We start from the raw sequence: 16,978 nt of genomic DNA on the forward strand, positions 1-16,978 counted from the left end.
ATTGCCTCAGGGGAAAATACATAGATAATGCTCAATTACATCATTGCAGCCGGCATTCTAGGTTTGTCCTGGCTTTACCCCCAACTGTAGGAGTGTACAGATGTACCTCCTACAGCAGAGATTTTCAACCTTTTTGGGTCCACGGCTCCCTTGACCAACTACATTCTTTCTGCGGCACCCCTGTGGGGCTCAGGAGTCCAGTTATGTCACCCCTTGCCTGTAGAGCTGGCAGCCCCTTACCCATCCCTTGTGGAGGGTTCCCTCAGCCTCCTCTCTTCTCCCCTCTCCTTGTGAGTCCTCTGGGCAGCTGCAGCTGCTGCCCCCGGTCTTTGAGCTCCCCCAAAGAGAGGTTCCTCCTCATACTGCCCCACAGGGGCCGGGGAAGCACCCCCTGGCCAGCCCCAGAGGCACCATTCACCTGGGGAGCTTATAGCCAGGGCTGCTGCAACAAACAGCTGTGCAAGCCTTGGGGAGGCAGAGATGCAAGAGGGCATCAGAGGAGGGAAAGAGGGACAGAGGCCAGTGTTGCCCACGACATCCTGGACCATCCTTTAAGGCACCCCAGGGTGCCACGGCACACTGGTTGAAAAACCACCGTCCTACAGGATTGAGGGCCTTTTTTTGTTCTTATTCTGGGGGTGAGCTCTGCTTCCCTCCCACTCCCCACATCTTTGTTCTTCTAATGACACATAAACCTATTCCTGAAGCTATGTTTTGAGGGGGTGGGGACTTTAGGCAGGCTTTGATTTGATTTGATTTTTTAAAAAAGGAATGAACACTAGATTTGGGAGGAAGTGCTTTGGCTTTGTATTTGCCACAAGGGCCAGCCAATCAGCACTCTGCCCAGCCAGATAGGAGGGGAGGTGGCTTTGTGACTGTCACAATGCCCAGCCAATCAGCACTCTGCCCAGTGAGATAAGAGGGGAGGAAGGGAGGTGGCTTTGTGACTGTCACAATGCCCAGCCAATCAGCATTCTGCACAGCCTGATTTTCTCGAAACTGGGAGGCCTCCTTGCTTTCCAGAGGAAGGCTGTACATCTGGCCAGAGGTGCGAGTCTGAAGATCCACACACTTGGCTCATCGCTCAACCTGTTTACAACTCTGCAGCATGCTATTACCTTTGGGTGTGTTTATGTGATGGCTGTTGTGTTGGATTAATATTGGCTCCATCCACTGTGGCTGTTAGCCAGGGGTATCAACAACCAGAGGGCCACAGTTTCCCCACCCTCAGCTTTCCACCACTGATTTTAATCCATAAAGGCAACACACGAAAATATTCTGCTCCTTGTGCAATGTCACTGTGCCAGTTTTAAAAGTGTATTGGGGCAGAAGGCAGCATTTAGCTGGGTGTGGGAAGAAAGAAGCTCTATAAAAAGACTGTAGGTTTTTTTAAGCCACCGGAAGCTGGTAACGTGATACCAGTATAGTCAGCCAACTTTCATGAGCAGAAGTGATCCAATTAAAGGTGTTGATGAGCCTGGCAAATAATTTTCTAGCAGCTGCCTGTCACTCTGGCTGCATAACACGTGCATGTGCTGACAGTGCCTTCCCTCCAATTACCTCCCCCCCCCCCGGACATTCCCACTCTCATGGGGACAGTTCCAGCCCTTTAAAATAGGCAGAAGTGGCTGTGGAAGAGCCACCAGCTGCTACTTGACTTCAGTCCCTTAGCTTGCTTTCCCCAACTCCTTTCATTTCTTCAGCTTCTGAGAAGCCACCAAAGAAGCCTCTCCCCCCCCCCCCCAGGGCTTGGTGTGTGTGCTCCTTGCAAAAGTGTGCCAGGCTTTCTGCTCCTGATATTAGTGAAAATCAACTTAACTGTTGTGTTATGTGCTGCAACATGCATAGGCTCACGGGGCCCCACCTCCCCGCTCTTGTGTTTTGTAGATTAGCCTGTCCTGGTGACCTCCCAGATATTTTGAACTACCACTCCCAAGATGTCTGGAGGGCGTCAGGTTAGAAAAGGCTGCGGCAGGCAATCTGCATCAGCCGATGGGTGCAACATCTTGCTTGCTAATTGACCAGTGTTCGAAACTGCGACCAAGTGAAGATATCTGAGTGCCAAGATGGTGCCTGACATCTCCACCATCTGGAAATGAATGCCTGGGGCTATGCTTGGATTTGGACTGTTTTCACACACTAATACCATATCCTGTAGAATTCTATCCATGATATTTTATCTACACAATCGGAATGAATTTCATGTACCAAAATGCTTTTTTTCTGAGCAGCCTGAGCAGGAGCAGTGAACAGCGTAATAATAATAATAATAATAATAATAATAATAATAATAATAATAATTTATTTATACCCCACCCATCTGGCTGGGTTTCCCCAGCCACTCTGGGCGGCTTCCAACAAAACACTAAAATACAATAACCTATTAAACATTAAAAACTTCCCTAAACAGGGCTGCCTTTAGATGTCTTCTAAAAGTTTGGTAGTTATTTTTCTCTTTGACATCTGGTGGGAGGGCATTCCACAGGACGGGCGCCACTACCGAGAAGGCCCTCTGCCTGGTTCCCTGTAACTTGGCTTCTTGCAGTGAGGGAACCGCCAGAAGGCCCTCGGAGCTGGACCTCAGTGTCCGTGCAGAATGATGGAGGTGGAGATGCTCCTTCAGGTATACTGGACCGAGGCCGTTTAGGACTTTAAAGGTCAGCACCAACACTTTGAATTGTGCTCAGAAACGTACTGGGAGCCAGTGTAGGTCTTTCAAGACCGGTGTTATGTGGTCTCGGCGGCCGCTCCCAGTCACCAGTCTAGCTGCCACATTCTGGATTAGTTGTAGTTTCCGGGTCACCTTCAGTTAATTGTTGCAGCTTGTCTACCCCATGCCACTGCCCTGCTCACAGTTGTGAAGAATGTTCTTGCCTTACAAATGGTCTGTGTCACCATTAAGAAAAAAGGTAGGAATAGGCCAATATATATGTGGATCAAGTGACTTTTCTTCTTTAAAATCTCAAAGTTCTTAACCTAGTTCAAGGTTGTCATCTGAACTAGCCAGATGTTTAACAGAGAATCGATGACTGTCAGTCCATCCTTTGAAAAATAAGACTTCAGAGCCTTCTTGCCCCCCAAAATAGCAACTAGGCATTTTGTTTTGGCAACTCTAACTTTGGTTTAAGGAGCCTTCTGGTGCCTAGCTTATATATCTTGAGTTTCTATGTACTGTATATCTGAGTTTCCTTTACGCCGCATCTCTTCAGTTGCATTTTGAAAGTGTAAGATGTGTTGCCAGGAATAGGAACAATCTCCTCCGTGTGTATATTGCAGGAGAACTGTGCATGCAAAAATATGCACTACAGCATGGCAAGTGAAGGGCGACGACACCCTTGTTTTCTTTACTAAGGATAGAAAATAGGTGACATTTTCAGGGCTTGGAAAATGTCCTCATTTGGCACAAATGAGTGCCATCTTGTGGTCAACACAGCGAAGCGCGCCATTCAGCAATGACACTCTAGGGTTCATGCTTGCCCAACTGATCAGCCGGTTGAGTTTCATCTGGACCCAGAGGGAGAAACTGTGTGTCCTGAGCACAAGGCAAAATGAACCCACAGTCTCTTAACCTCAGGTTTGTGGGTTCAACCTCCATGCTGGGCAAAGGATTCCTGGCATTGCAAGGGGGTTGGACTAGATGATGCTTTGAGTCCCTTCCAACTCTATGATTCAAAGTAAATCAACGAACAATTCTCTTGCTTTAATGCAGGATAGAATTTGAAGGCCACAATACAATGCAGATCGAAGCTCACATAAGCTGGAGTCAGATGCACAAACACCTGGGACTATGCCATATTGAAGATAGCGGCTTCTGAGTACATATGCTCTGGATTGGGCTGCATAGCTCTAATCCTGCGCATGCTTACTCAGAGGTGAACTCACTCTAAGCTGACCAGCTTTTAGTATTTGCCAACAGATATGATAGGAGAAATTCCCAAATGTCTCAGAAATGAGGCATGCAAAGGTCCCAAAATGGGGTGCTGAGAATGTTCTTGTGAGTTTGGAAAAGGGCTCCCTGTATGCTTCTTGTGCACTTGTTCCTATGATAAAAAGCAGCAGAGTCCAAGGGAAAAACAAGGGTGGCTACCTTATCAAGCCTTCCAAAGTATAGTTTGTGAGCCCTTCGAGATTTAGCTCTAATCACTTGCAGACCTCGGTTCATTCCTGGAGGGAACATGGGAATGAGTGCCCCAGGAGACTGGCATTCCAGTGCCAATGTAGCTGTTCTCCATACCTTTGGACTCACATGCAGTGCAGCCCCAGGAACAACTACCTGCCTCTCGGCACACAGGTGATATCTGGAAAGTTTGAACACCCCTACATTTACAGGTGGGAAGCTTGAGGCTCTCTAAATGCTAGACTCTAGCCCCCATCATTCATGACTAGAGATGTGAAAGCTTGGGAAAAACCCTGGGAACATCTGGAGGAAAGGGGGCAGAAACAGTTTTTCTCCAATTTTCTTTTTCCGGCCTATTTGTGTCTGAAAAATTGGAAAAGTAGAAAAACAGGTGGCAGTTGCGGTGGCGAGAAACCCAATGGTTCCCCCCCCCCCGGCCTTCACATCTCTATCCCTGACCACTAATTATGCTAGCTAGGGCTGATGGGAGTTGGAGTCCAACAACATCTGGAGGACCAGGGATCCTCCAGCCCTGCTCTACATCCCAGGGTATGGTCTTGAAGACACATGAGGCTCCCACTTTACTGAAGTTAAGGAGATCTGGGTCTGCTCAGTGCCTGAAAGGGTGATTCTCCATTTGGTTCCATGGTGGAACAAAAGCAATATATAAATGTTATCTATCTATCTATCCTGTATTGGTCAGATGCATCACAGAACAGGGCTTATAAAATAGTGGCATTAGAAGCCAGATCTTTATTGCAAATCACCACCTTCGAACTCTGTGTAAAGAAAACCAAACCATCCAGACTAGACTCAGGACTACATGCACGTAGGAGGAAAGTCCTGTGATCCCTGAGAGATCATTGACATTGATTGCTGCTCAAGGCTTCCATGAGGCAGCATATGCAGAAACCACAGGCAGGATGGATACAGTGGTTGGCTCACTGGTGGAGAAAGGGAAAGGGAACTGGGTGCCTTCCCTGCCCCAGTGTCGCGAGATGCGGTATTTGGCTGTCAAGAGCAAGAGTTAGCTCTTTGCTGTGTCTCTCTTGGTGTTTTCACATTCTGCTGTTGTTGCATCACTTCTCCCCAGAATTGGACTGGTGCTGTCCGCTAAGAAAAATAATAGATGTTCAAGGAAGCTACCTGAAATCATCAGACCAAACCTCAGGGGTATGGGGAAGCACCAGAAGTGCCCCATCTGAGGATCTTGGTGACCAAGGTGGAGCATAAAGAATCTCATGGTCCTCACCTTCCTTGCTGTAGGGTGATGGTAGGGTGGGTTCCTTTCTTACAGGTGTTTAAAGATAATCTCCATACCCACCTGTCTTCAGCCTGAAGTGGTGCCATCCATACGTCCACCACCAGTTCTGTGCCATCTCCTTTCCAGCTCATGCTGCTAAAGGTGTAGACCAGGACTTCAGCTTTCTTCAGTTGGGTGTTAGCCTTACTCTTTATATTAGACACCCTGGGAAACAAAAGCTCAGCACCAAAGTCCAGCTACAAAGAAACTTTGGAGAGCAGGATCAGGCCCTGGATTGCTCCTTCACTGTTTCTGTTGGCTGGTTTCTACATTTGCTCACCATGTCTGATCAGCCTGCGTCACAGAGAACACCAGAGCACAAAAGCTGCAAATTAACTGTGCAGAAAGTAATGCCAGGGACCCCGCAGGAAGTGATGAACTGGGACATCTGTAGTGCTGAGCGTTTGTTTCACAAACAGAGTGGCTGCCATTCATAGAGAATGTGAGAAGCCATCAAGTCAAGGCACCTGTTTGTTTATTATTTGTTGCTGTCACCGTCCTTGGGTTGCTAGGAGATATTATGCGGAGGGCACCAGTTGCCTAGCAACAGCCAGAAGCTGATGCTCCTTTTGGAAGTTGGTGATGGGGGAACTGATGGTGACTTTTCCATAATCTGCTTTGGTTACATTAAAAAAAAAAAACATCTTTTGAGCAATGGGTAAGTCTTATGGGCACTTCTTCTCGTTGTCTGCCATTCCATTTCTATACCCTGGGGTCCCCTCTTTGTTTCTCTCCTCCCAACCTACTTGATTGCCCTTGTCTTCCACCACTGTGGCTTAACAGTAGGCATAATTTGAGCAAAAACTTAGCCTTGAAATATCTGGTCAATGCAACAAGTTCTCTGATAAAGCCCATGAATCCTGGGGTGATTTGGAATTAAGCCAAATGTTGTGTTTACCAATCATAAGCCCTGTTACTTTCCTAATGAATTAGATCCCAAAATCATAGATTCGGTTGGGTCGACTTACATGCCTGGGGGCCAAATATGACCCTTACAGAGTGATGGGGGGGTAGAAGAATGATAAAACATTGATTGTATGAGTGCTTAGAAAATGGTAAATGGTTCCACACAAGCCTAATTATTTAGGATCACAGCCTATTCCATGAAAGCAAAGGGCAGATACCCTCCCTCTTCCCAGGACCAGAAGAGGCATAAAACGGGAGAAGCTTAGATAGATGTGCAGATGCAGTCTCTGATTGCTTGGGGAAAGCCCAGGGGAGGAGGAGACACAGACGGCAGTGGGGAGACCTTTAGTCTTGGTAACTGATTTCCTGGAGTAAGACAGGGAAGGAACTGCTGTGTTCATTAGGTCCGACACTCGACAAGTTCTGTGAAGATTGTGTTTTTGCTAGTAAAGAGGTGTGATTTACTGACTGACTCACTCTGTGACACCCTGATCCCAGCTGGTTGCAACTCAGTGGTAAAAAGAAAGGCACATCTTCTCTTCGATGTGTTTTAGTATGGTGCCCTAACTTCAAGGTCCCTGGAAAATACAGTGGTACCTTGGTTATCGAACGGCTTAGTTGTCAAACAAATCAGCTCCCGAATGCTACAAACCCAGGAATAAGTGTTCCGGATTGTGAATGTTTTTCGGAAGACGAACAGGAAGCTCCTGCAGCCAATCAGAAGCCACACCTTGGTTTTCAAATGGTTCTGGGAGTCTAACGGAGTCCCGGAACAGAATAAGTTCAAGAACCAAGGTAACCACTGTAGTTCAAAGTCCAATTCAAGGTGCTCACATAAGGGTTTAAAACCCAAAGTGATGTAGGCCCCAGTTATCTGAAAGACTCCCTCCTTCCTAATGGAGTTGATCAACAGAGGGGTCCCTCTTGATGCTTCCATTGTCCTCAGAAGTTTGGGGCATTCTCTTTGCCAGCCTCTGAAGCCATGGAATTGCCTCCCTACAGAGATGCATCGAGCACCTTCATTACCCAGTTTTTGTCGTATGCTGAAGATGCTTTACCCTGACCTTGTTAAAGAAATTGGAGTTCTTGTTGAAACTACACTGAAAAGGATATATCAAGAACTCTGGCCAAAAGTTTCAATATAAGGAATAATTCCTACTCAAGAGTTGAAATGAAAAACGTGTGTATTCTGCTAAGAATAACAGTTTGAAGCTAGTAGTAGATTTAAACACAACGTATAAGTATGATAGTTTTAAAGTAATGGTAAGTTTGGATACAACGTTTAAGTGCAGAAATAATGTCGTTTCAAATATACAATGATGTAATTTGCTTTAACTGATTTTAATATTGTTATTTTTTAAATTGTTCGTGGTGAAGGGCAGGGCAGAAATTTAATAAATCATCGTCGTCGTCATTATTTTATTTTTTTAAAATGCATTCAATGAAAAGGCTCAGATTCAACTTAGGAAAAGAAATGAAGAATGTTTATTTTCAACAGTTTCAGTAGCTTAACACTAAGTTGCAAATTACCCAACCATTTTTTTGTATTGTCTGGATAAAACTGACAGACAAAGAAAACAGCGCATCCGTATCTTCCCTTAAAGACAAAAGACAGCATCCAACATTAATGTGTGCTGGACACTATGTGCTAAGTCACACTTTGCCACATGTACAGCACTGTTACAGAGCAACCTGCCACAGAAGATGCCAAACAGGGAAGTTCATGCACCTTATGAAAATTTCAGTGGGGTTTGTTAGAAATGAGACCTTTTCTTGGATTTGGGGGTCTTTTACGAGAGATCCTGTCCTGTGCAATGTATTCCAAAAAGGTTACCGACCCAGGTAACATGCAGTTGATAATTATCTAGTTGCCCGCCCATTTTCATTTTTCGTTAAATTCTTGCAAACCTCATGCGTTATGAGGATTGGCATGGCAAAGGAGAGGACATGTAGCAGGTAGCACTATTTTAACACCCAGGGATAGAGGGCACAACCCAGCAAAAGATTATCTTCACTAAATCCCTGTGAAAGTGAGTCACATCTAAAAACATTTCCATACACGAGTCTTAAATTGCCTTCAAGCCTCTGTTGGCTCTAGGCTTGGGCTTTCTGTTAAGGGAAGGACCACACTATGTGGTAGAGCATCTTCATCCATGCAGGTGGTCCTAAATCTAATCCTCAGCGCCTCCAGGTAGGGCCAGGAGAGACAACTGCTTGAAACCCTGGAGAGCCAGTGCTGGTGATACTGAGCTGAATGGACCCATGCTGTGACTTGAGATAAGGCAGCTTCCTACGTTTGGTGTGTAAAACCATAACGCCCATGTGGAAAGGGAAGCAGGACACAGGCAAATGCAATTCATAATATGTAACTGCAAGTCAACATGTGCTGCGCAGATTGGGTTTTTGGCCAAGGTGCATTCATCCAATTAGGATGTTCAAGCCAGTGAACTTCAGCATCAGATGAATGCATGATGTGCGGGGGTACAATGGCTTCAGGAATTCCCCTTCCGCATCTTGGATATAGTCATGCCCTTTCACCAAGCAAATGTGCTCTGGTTTAGGCCCTGTCTGAAAAGGCCATGTAAGGGAAAGGTGCATGCCACATCCTGTCACAGTGAGCTCCATAATTAAAGTATGGAACATAATTAATGTTCTGTGGCTATGTGAAGAGGCAAAAGGAAAAAGGTCTCCCATCAATCCACTCACACACTGCCAGACAGAATGACAGCCCTGGTGTGACCAGCATGGGCCTTTGGTTGGTTGTGCTGACTGGGGAATGTTCATCCACATCCATCTTTTGCCTCTGGGATTAGCAGTGGCCTCACTAGCAATGGGGAGAGATGGAGCCATGCACAGTAATGGATGTGGCCCTATGAGCATCAGTTGCTGACCTCTGTTCCAGGTTTAGCATTGCAAACGTAGCTTGTTGCCCGATCTGTAATCAACAAGGGAAATTAATTTTCTGCAAGATTTCTTAGGAGTGTTGGGGAAGGGACTTTTTACGAACCAAGCACTAGCCCTGGGAGTGGGAACGCTTTTACAATTTGAGAGTTTCCATCTGAGCTTGCCTGCTCATTCGCTCTCCCACCTGCTGGAGCTAAACTTTAGCACTGATTGCAGCCTAATTATGTTATCCACCGGACTGAACTTAATGCGGATGCAGAGCAGATTCCACTCCTGCCATTTGGCGGAAACCTCCACACATATTCCCTAATACTGTTTGCCGTTATGTGACAGCACAGTCAAGCATTGTGGCATTCTGTTTTGCACATCAGTCTGTGCTTGTCGTTGACAAAGGTGCATGTATTCCCCTGCTTTGGTGTCATGTACAGTAATAAAGGATGGAACAGCAGCTCAGGAAAAAAAAGAAAAATACAGCCCACCTCCCTTTAACTTCAACGAGGTGTCTTTGCCAAACAGGCCCGTTAGGGGGCAGAGCTGCCATCAGATTCATAATACAAAACACTGGCAGTGGCGGTGTCTGAAAAAACTGTGACAAATGCTCAACAGTTATCTGAAAACAAGGAGATCTGACACATTTGGTGAGCTTTATATTGAAACTTTTTGACAATTGTAGCATGAAAGTCAACTACATATATTTTATGGTCAGTGATTGGACTTACACAAGTAGGTAGAACAGAACCAACAGTATGGCACCTACCCCAACTTCCCTTTTAAAAAATAACCAAATGGCCAATATTAATATGGCCTAATCAAACCTGACATCCCTAAAAACTAAATCTGTCATCACATATTGTTATCCATGGTATATACTGCCATCTGCACATCACATTCTTCACATCAAATGGAATATATTATTGCTTGTAAGCCTATGTAGACTCTCTTTATAAAAAGGCTTCTTTTGTTTGTTTACAGAATACAGGATTATGACAAACTAGCTAAGGTTTTTGTTTTTTTCATCTTGAAAATACGACATCAATTCCTTCAACAAAGGCTTAGATCTTAGGCTAAGATCTTTAGCAGAGATGTAATGAACAACTGCAAATATTCTTACACAATATTAATAGTAATAATAACTTAATGAGAGATTCAAGTGAAATTTCTATAGGACTATTTCCTGGTAGCTATTTACAAAACATTTTTTTTTCATTTTTTGGGGAAAAACAACAAGTTGATAACATGTAGCATCTAACACTAAACCAGTAAGGCCTGAATCCAGAGAAGGGGAACTCTGCTGATGTTCCATTGAATTCAATGGCTAACTAGTTGTCATGACTAGCCAGTGTTCATTTAGTTCAATGGAGCTGATGGCTAACATTCTCCAGATCAGGAAGAATACAGGTTGTACCAAACATAAGACTTTTAAAAAATAATTTTAAAAAGTTAAGTTTGCAATCCAAAACATGCTTACAAAGGAATAAGCCCCACTGGACACAGAAGGATTTATTTTGAGTAACCATGCGAAAGATTGCACTTTAAATCATATAATCTGTTAGAAAAAAAAGTATCACATTTTGTTTTTAAAGAAAATATTCCTCCAGTGTCAAAATTATTAAATAGCATGTAGTAAACTAACTTAAATAAACTTCATTAAAAAGTCTTGCTGTCTAAGATGGTTATTACTAATCATGCTTACATTGAGATTCTTACTGCCTCAACATCTACATAATTTCTTTGTATACATAAATTTATGATATTTCTTTTGCCTATAGACCTACTTTAAAAAAACAAAAAAAGTACATGTATAAGGGATCCAGTATTAAAAACATTAAAAAGGTATAATTATATACAACAGAAGCATTCACAAATTGATTTTTCTTTCTTCAAAAGTCCTTTGCCCCAAAGTTGGGGAGCGTTGGTTGAGCTAACAGCAGGCTGGGTTTTGCTTAATTCCCGATCCTCAAAAATAACTCTGCATACAGAGGAAGAATGATCTGGTGCTTAAGAGGCACTGGAAGTCCAGATTCAACTCCTTACTCTAAAAACTGACTTCCTATATGAACCTGGGAACTTCCTGTGAAACAAGAATAGCTGTGACTTGGAGGCCATTGACATATAATATTGTTTCAGTATTTTACACGTTGTTTCAGTATTTTGATTGGCAAGATACATTTCATTCTATTTGTATATTATTAGTAAATGGACTTTCATGGGCACTCCGGGAGCTAAGAAAACCTAGATTTGTCCTCTCTACCATAACCATTAGGAATCGGGGGGTCATAAAGCACTCCCAGAAAAATATGACATTTGCATCTGAAAACAATTGTGGCAATAAAATGTTTCTCCTGTTTTCGGGGGTTAAAGAATAGGGCAATGAAGCTCAGAGCCAGTATTTTGTGTGTTCCTAGGACTGTGGCTGAGAGGTCACTGCTTTGCTCATTAGGTCATATCCATGTCATAAATTTAAAGCGCCTTTAAAGCACACGGCTTCCCCCAAAGAATCCTGGGAATTGTAGCTGACACCTTGCAGACCTACAATTCCCAGCATGCTTGCTAAACTACAGTTCCCAGGATTCTTTGGGGGGAAGCCATGTGCTTTCAGCGCACGATGTGGATATGATGCACTTGTCAGTCATTTTAACCAAAATTCAAAGTGCTTGAAGAGGCTATAAAATGGAGAGAGGTGGAGCCTTCGCTCCTCAGCTTAACAACAAGCAAGGAAGCCACAGAGGTAACTATTACCTCTCAGACATACGCTAACTCTTCCTCTACTTCCCCATAAAAGAAGTCAATCATTAAAAGTTACAGACAGACACGATTCTATTTTAAACTTTTAAAAGGCAGCAAGAGATGAGGTTTCAAAATGCAAATACTTGCTTTACAAATCCAAAATGATGAAGTGAAACTTAGGCCTATGGGGCCTTTTTTCATGAAAAGTATTATTATTATTTATAAAGGCTTCACTGTAAGTTTCTTGGGAGTGGCTTCAGAAACATCTTCTGACTCATCATGAAAAACAGGTATGGGTGGGGGGGAGAGTAAGGGAGATGTTCTCGTATGTGCCCCTAAAGGGGTAGCGGAGCCCTCAGGAGCATAACCAGGTATCATGCGATCTAATGTGGAAGAAAACAGGTTCCAGGCTGGACTTTACACAAGAGGAGCTGATCCAAGCCTATTGATACTAATTACCTCTTTATCACTTGTGGATTTCTGAGCCAGCTTTCAACAACAACCCAGTAAAAAGGTGTGCACAGGAGCAGAACACCTGCATCTACTGAAGAACTGCCTCTTAATTTAGATGCAAAACTTATTTCCTCTTTTGTAGCCAGTCTGCGGCCCCTACACCCTCGGAAGCTGCCTCATTCTTCCACCTCATCAGAGTTCCTTCCTTCCTGTTCATCACTTCCCCTTTCTTGCCTCTGTGGTTGGTGTGCGTTAAGCACATTAAAGTTAGAAAAGAGTCACTTTCACTTGGCCCTCCAGTCGCTGTATGGGTCTGTTGTCCTCAGTAAAAAATAAAAATCCTCTTTATACTTATTTGAGAGGAATAAGTATCAAAACCTATCAAAATCAGTGGGGCTTAATTCTGAGTAGATCTACAAAGGATTGGAAATCCTAATTCGAGGTAGCCATGGTGAAATTGAAACAGGGCAGCCATTGTTCGAGATAATTGTTCGAGTTAATCCAGAACACTATTGTCTCTGGCTGTGCCCACTGCAGTCATGTGGTCCCCAATTGGTCACCCCTGAGGGAGTGCAGCCCTTGATAGAAGAAGAGTTTGCCCACTGCTGCTCTCAAGAATAAGGGCTCTCACAAGAACGAGAAGAATAGCTTTAAGCTGGCAATGTATCGTATCTGGACGTTGCTTGTTATGGGCTGAGAGCGAGGTGCTCTGAAAGCAGGTCTGCGTTTTAGATTTCTGTTTGCGTTAGTGGGTCAGGATCTAGGAAGGCCGCTGCATGGATGTACCCAGAGGGTGCACACAAGACCACAAGGGCCTTTGTCTTGGTAAGGTGATTTTAGTCTCCTGGCATTAGTCTGCCAGTGTCATAGTGCAGCCCACCCAGGGGGTTATTGGGATTTGTAATGGATCAGAGTATGTGGGTGAATGTGTGCAGGTGTGCTCTGGTTGAGGCACAGGTGTGTTAGAAGATGTGGATTTTGAATAAGTGTATAGAGTCCATAGAATTCTATGTGATCAAGTTTCATGTTTCATACATTGCATTATTTACGGATTCTGATGTTCTCCATACTGTGTTTAGTTTTTCTTGTTTTGCGCATTCTTTTTCACTTTTTCTTTGTAAACCACCTCGTGATCTTTTATGATGCAAAGTGGTATATAAATACTTGAAATAGATGCATAAAATAGATAAATAGGAACTGATGTTATTTAGAAAGGGTCATAAGGCGTGGTCAGTTCTGGGTGAGACTAGCAGGGAAAGGATGTTCAGGGGCACCTGACTAGTTTCGATTGCTAAGTAAATTTTGTTCCTTCTAATCCAGTCTTTGTAGATCGTTTATAATCTTGCATTTGTAGTAATGCAGACTTGCTTGCTAAAAATAGAAAACTGGATTGCATGTGTGCCCAGCTCAAAGTTGCTGTAACTAAGGTTTTTTTGCCAGGATCCAAAGGGTTGCACCAAAGAGGGAAGAAAGGAAATAGCTTGAAATAAGTATCCTCTTGCTAAGCAAAACCCTTTTGTATTCTCTCAAGCCTCTAACACTTTTAATCTGTTGCTTTTAATTGCTGGCGTTACTGGGTTTTAAAAAATTGCTTTTTAAAACTGTTTTTCATTGCCATTTATTCTCTTGCTAATTATCCTGGGAATCAACTGGTTGAAGGGTAGTATACAAACACATAGAATCAACATGAAAATGTTTTTAACCTTTTGACGTTTATGTCCTATTGAAATTATTTCTAAGCAGCTTTGGGATGGACCTCTCTGTTCTGAGTCCTTCAGTTTAACCCAACTCACATATCCATTCACATTTGAGTTAACAGAGATAGGCAGCTCCAGACATTTTAGAGTTAAGTCTGTTGTGCTGTTAACAACAGATTAGGAAGCCAAGATTGTGTTTCCAGCATTTTTGCTCCCACTTTCACTATTAACATTTGGGTAAGAATTGACAGCTGTGCTGCAGGATACATACAAAACAGGGCTGATTTGATTTACAGGTTCAAACAACATAAGCAAAATCTTTGAATTTATAAAGCATCAACGACTGCTCTTCGGTTCCCAGCTTTGGAATGTGTTTTGTTTTCTCCACAGTCCTTTTTACGACAAGGTTATTAAAAGAGTCAATGGCTACCAATCACTAAATCTAACCCAATCTATTCTAGTCCATACATATATTGTACAATATTGCCTAGTACCTACTATACACAAATATGAAGAGGATTCAGTCTGAAATATAGTTAAGCGAGTTTTTAAATAAATGGGGGGAAAGGAGAGTCACAACATATTTTGACCAGCATGCAACTACCTCCCTTCAGCCAACACACAGAAAATCTTTAATATGACTTGGAAACGGAATTATACTTGAAACCACAGGCATAGAAAAAATTAAGATAATCAATCTGAAACTCTGGAGCTTCTGTGATTTTAATATGCTCAATGTTTCCTTATGCTATTATCTATATTAGGTTACTTCTAGCAGAGCTCATTACTGGGCCTACTGCTTTTCTAGTCATTTGGTCGTTATTTCCCAAACCATTAAAAACACTACCTATAACATATGACTGTCTATGTTTCATTCTATAGTAAGTCATGCTTTAATCATGCTTAGTTCGTAGTCCACGTAGAAACCTTGTTATTACTCTGTGACGTAACAACAGGCCAGGAAGCCATTTTGAGATGGTTCCTAAATGCTAACATGGACTTGGCACCAGAAACCGTGGAGCAAAATCAGCTCTTGACATCCTAATAGGAAAACAGATTTGAGATAGCAATCATTAAATCTTCATTAGAAATGAGAACAGAAACAAAACACCTAGCAATGTACAAAAGGTAGATCTAAATACAGATAGAGCGTCTTGGCCTACTTCCTAAAATTACTCTCTAAACTGAAGCCTCTAGACATGGCTGTCACCAGGTAAATCACTTTGCATTTGTTCAATGGCTCTATCTGGTAAACCACTAACCTACTCTACTGAAGGTGACTCTGTTGACAATCTGCTGTCGTCTTAGCTGTATGCAGAATATATATATATATATATTATAGCTATCTTTTTATTGGCGAACATAAAATATTTACCTTTGATTTTATTTATTTTTTGTTCATTATAAAACAATCCACAAAGCCTATCTGCAGTGACCAGGTCAGTTTCACAAGTGACTCGGAAACCCATGCCGGTATCAACCCTCCAGCTGAATCACATTTAACTCTATTCAAAAGCAAGACTTCTGTTGACTACCAATAAGAGCTCATGGTACAGCAGAAGACACACCCTTGCATGCTGAACCTGGAATGTATAGAGCTTTGTGGCAATAAGAATGGTGGATGGAGGGTCAACAAAGCATTATGAGTAGAGAACATCCACTCAGAACATCCACACATATATACAGGCAGGCCGACACATACACACAAATAGCCACGTGGAAGTTCAAATGCCAACATCAATCTCCTCCTCACACTCATTCAAAAGTGCATTGCAGTCATTCACACGTGCACACAAACCATGCAAAAGGTTGGAAGGCGCTTTTAGTGTCACTTGTGAAAACACCCTTAAATAAGTCCTTATCTGCCTTCTGTGCCTGAGTTTTCCATGTTGCTTCACACCACTTGGGTATTAATAGTTGTCTGAATGCAACACTCCTTTTTCTCTAAGCGCAGGGTTTAATAATCTCCTGCATGACGAACAGAACTCCATCTTCTGATCACTCCCACCTCTTTTTTTTAACGTGCAGACTTTTTATGTTGTCATTTCATTTGCAACGGCAGAAGAAAGTATTGCTACCTCAGACTGATCCCTGTTCCAGAGGAAAGTGGCACGTCACCAGATATGCACTATAAATCCCAAAAGCATGACTAGCGTTATGGAAGCAAAAAACACAACAGGGGGATAGCACAGCAAAAGCTGAGGTAAGGTATGGCGTGTGTGTGTGTTTTGCAATGTTCATATCTAACAATGGGCTAGCAAGTAGCTCTGCCAGATTTCCAGTTTGCATTCAGCAACATTCTCTGTGCAACATTCCAGCTAATTGGCTTGCTATGCACTCTGCGTTAGAACCGACTGGTGTAACCAAAGTGTGTTTTCTTGTTCTTCCAACAAAAATGCGTCAGCAGTACTGTTGGCCTAAGTCCTATAGTAGAAGACACTGCTGGTAATTTGGCACAGTGTAAAAAATACAGCGGCATTTGTACATCAAACAGAACCGTGGAACTTGTTCTAAAGTAGTAGCTGCAGTTCCTCCCACCCCTCCCCAGCCTTAAAGGGGGTGAGGAAAGTTTACAAAACCCACAAAGTTTCCCTGAAACTGCTGTTTTCTTTTAGGTCAGATGTTTGCTTTTGAATATTTAAGAATTTTCTAAAAGTTCTCTCTCTCTCTTCTTTCCCCAATTTGTAAAATAGCGTTAAGAAGAAGAAAAACATCTTCCCCAATTTTTAAAAAAGATGCTGCAACATTTCAAGGTTTTACACTGATCTGAAGCAAAGGGTGCATGGATGACTGTGGAAAAAGGGAAACGAAAAAGTGTGTCTTGTGTGTGTGTGTGTCATTTCATAATTAGGACTTGTGCCCTGCAGCTCT

General features: G+C 43.0%; 2 long non-coding RNA genes across 3 annotated transcripts; one reads left to right on the forward strand and one right to left on the reverse strand.

The window, feature by feature from the left end:
- Positions 1-4,839: 4,839 nt before the first annotated feature.
- LOC308480262 lies at positions 4,840-5,913 on the reverse strand. 2 transcript variants are annotated; one of them, XR_013987966.1, is made up of 2 exons: positions 5,442-5,913; positions 4,840-5,230 (listed from the first exon to the last, which is right to left on the reverse strand). It is a non-coding gene; the product is annotated as an uncharacterized lncRNA (long non-coding RNA). The 2 variants fall into 2 exon arrangements; XR_013987967.1 differs by having other exon boundaries at positions 5,370-5,508.
- A 37-nt stretch (positions 5,914-5,950) lies between these two features.
- LOC308480250 lies at positions 5,951-16,941 on the forward strand. Its single transcript, XR_013987949.1, has 3 exons — positions 5,951-6,078; positions 16,136-16,310; positions 16,801-16,941. It is a non-coding gene; the product is annotated as an uncharacterized lncRNA (long non-coding RNA).
- Positions 16,942-16,978: the final 37 nt, after the last annotated feature.

The sequence above is a fragment of the Podarcis pityusensis genome (genome assembly GCF_964106645.2).
Source record: "Podarcis pityusensis genome assembly, chromosome: 6".
Taxonomy (NCBI): domain Eukaryota; kingdom Metazoa; phylum Chordata; class Lepidosauria; order Squamata; family Lacertidae; genus Podarcis; species Podarcis pityusensis.